The 2,613-nt window shown below is 44.9% G+C and overlaps 1 non-coding gene across 1 annotated transcript; it reads right to left on the bottom strand.

Moving 5' to 3' along the window:
- Positions 1 to 597: 597 nt before the first annotated feature.
- LOC121032439 (U6 spliceosomal RNA) lies at positions 598 to 700 on the bottom strand. The gene has a single exon (XR_005791270.1). It is a non-coding gene; the product is annotated as a U6 spliceosomal RNA (small nuclear RNA).
- Positions 701 to 2,613: the final 1,913 nt, after the last annotated feature.

Genomic DNA, 2,613 nt, shown 5'->3' with positions numbered 1-2,613 from the left:
TTTACCATTTTGTAGACTCACACTTCTTCTTGGCACTCCTCTCCTTTCGGACTTTGCTTTATTGCTGTAGTACTTTTCTTTAGTGAGGGTCTGTGGGTGGATACGTCTTGCCTTTTTCCTGGTGTGTCCAAAAAACGTCTTTTCCGGCTCTCACTCGGGTGGTGGGCTTATTGTTTCCTCTAAGTTTTTATAAGATTGTCTCATTGCCTTCTGGACTTGAAAAGTGATGGCAGGAGGTCTCCTATGGTTCAACCTTCCCATCTCTTTTCTCTAGTGATTGGCCCCCCCCCCCCCCCCCCCCCCCCCCGTGATTTTTAAGCTTTCCTCTTTGTCTTAGATGTTCGATAAAGCCACCGCACTTTATTTCTACTGTTTTGAGTCAACGTGAGGACCCGTGTGTTTTCAATTCTGAAAAATTGTCAGCTGTCAGCTCTGCAGATACGTCTTCCTCCCACATTCTTTATTGTTTTCGTCTCCACCACGCGTATGAGACATTGTAGGTAAAACTGTATGAAATTGTTGATAGTCAACCATTCCAGACCTACAGAGAGTTCAACTTAATACACTGGAGCTTCTCTTTGTTTCTTCTTCTTTTTTTGTAACACGGGACACCTCGTGAATCTGCATGCCATCTTCCTGCAGGGCCCACGCGAATCTTCTCCGTACCGTTCCAATTTTCATCTATATGCTGCTGAAGCAGACACAGGAGCCTCTCTGCCTGTTACGCAGGTCGTAAATTACTCTTTCCTGTTATCCACTGGAGTGTTCATTTTTTTTCTGCATTCTGTGTGATGTTTAAATGTCTGTTTTAGAGTTCAATATTTTTGTTGCAACGTATCTATTCTTCTCCTTAACCTATTTAACTTTTTTTATCTTAAACATTTTTTTTTAAGGGGCACCTGGGTGGCTCAGTCGGTTAAGCATCCGACTTCGGCTCAGGTCATGATCTCGCGGTTCATGGGTTCGAGCCCCCTGTCGGGCTCTGTGCTGACAGCTCGGAGCCTGGAGCCTGCTTCGGATTCTGTGTCTCCCTCTCTCTCTGCCCCTCCCTCAAGCGCGCTCTGTCTCTCAAAAATAGATCAACATGTTAAAAAAAATTTTTTTAATGTTTATTTTTGAGACAGAGAGAGACAGAGCATGAACGGGGGAGGGTCAGAGAGAGAGGGAGACACAGAATCAGAAACAGGCTCCAGGCTCCGAGCTGTCAGCACAGAGCCTGATGTGGGGCTCGAACTCACGGACTAGGAGATCGTGACCTGAGCCGAAGTTGGACATTAACTGACTGAGCCACCCAGACACCCTGGTCTGTTTTTCTTTTTTTTTTAATTAATTAATTAATTAATTAATTAATTTAGAGTGGGGGAAGGGCAGCAAGAGAGGGAGAGAGGGAATCCCAAGCAGGTTCCCCACTGTCAGTACAGAGCCCCACGCGGGGCTCGAATTCACCAACTGTGAGATCATGACCTGAGCCGAAACCAAGAGTCAGAAGCTCAACCAATGGAGCCACCCATGTGCCCCTAACTTTTCTCTTACTGATTATATTTTTCATTTTTAGGCTCTCCATTTAGGTGTTTTCTGATGTGCCTTTGTTTTTCCATTCAATCTTGTTTTTGTATGTATTTCTTCCCGTTTCTCTTTGAAGATTTTACCTACGCTTAACGTTTCTTTTAATTTTTCCTTTTCTTTCTAGTTTTCGAGGAGAATTTCTCTCATTTGCTAGGTCTTTTGGCTGTTCCTAGACCACAGGGTGCTTTTCCTTCTTTTGCTCCTGTGGATTGTAATTTTTTATTGTGAGCTTATCTTTAACAGGAGGCGGCTTTCTAGGAGCCCTGTTCTCTTGGGTTTTGAGGGGATCCCTTCTGAGTAGCTTCGCATCTGCCTCTCTGAGGATCCTGTGAGTTTTACCAGCACTGGACAAATTTTATAAGGTTTCAGCTTAGAGTTTCACGGGCGGGCCATGCTTCATGGTTGCTGGCTTTAGGAAGGGACTCAAGCCTAATGTCTCATTCTTCCCCTAGACTTCAGTTCCTGTAACCAGTTCCAATATCCTGTGAGACTTTTGTCTTCAGCTTTTATCAACCACTCTGGTTTGGGTTTTAATTTCATTTTGAGCTCCTGGAGATTCTCCTTGCCTTGCTTTTGCAATTGAGTTTGCATTTAAATAGTTTATCGTCACATTGTATCCAAAACTTTTATTTGTTTGGGGGGGAGGTGGGTGGCGTGGATAATCTTTTCAGCGTCTGCTCCCTCTACCATACTGACTGGACGTCTGAGGCCCAAGAGGTTGTTATTATTGTGGATATTTTTGATTACCACGAAAGAAATACCTAGGTCACTGTAGGTAAGGTACAAGATGCCCAATTTCCATTCTTTAAAAAAATTTTTTTTTTAACATTTATTTATTTTTGAGACAGAGGGAGACAGAGCATGAACGGGGGAGGGGCAGAGAGAGAGGGAGACACAGAATCGGAAGCAGGCTCCAGGCTCTTGAGCCATCAGCCCAGAGCCCGACGCGGGGCTCGAACTCACCGGCCACGAGATCGTGACCTGAGCCGAAGTCGGACGTTCAACCGACTGAGCCACCCAGGCGCCCCCCAATTTCCATTCTTAATG

The sequence above is a fragment of the Herpailurus yagouaroundi genome, unplaced genomic scaffold (genome assembly GCF_014898765.1).
Source record: "Herpailurus yagouaroundi ecotype Mexico unplaced genomic scaffold, PumYag 141, whole genome shotgun sequence".
Classification (NCBI taxonomy): domain Eukaryota; kingdom Metazoa; phylum Chordata; class Mammalia; order Carnivora; family Felidae; genus Herpailurus; species Herpailurus yagouaroundi.
The sequence above is the reverse complement of the archived record's forward strand: the minus strand, read 5'-3'. Positions and strand labels throughout refer to the sequence as shown.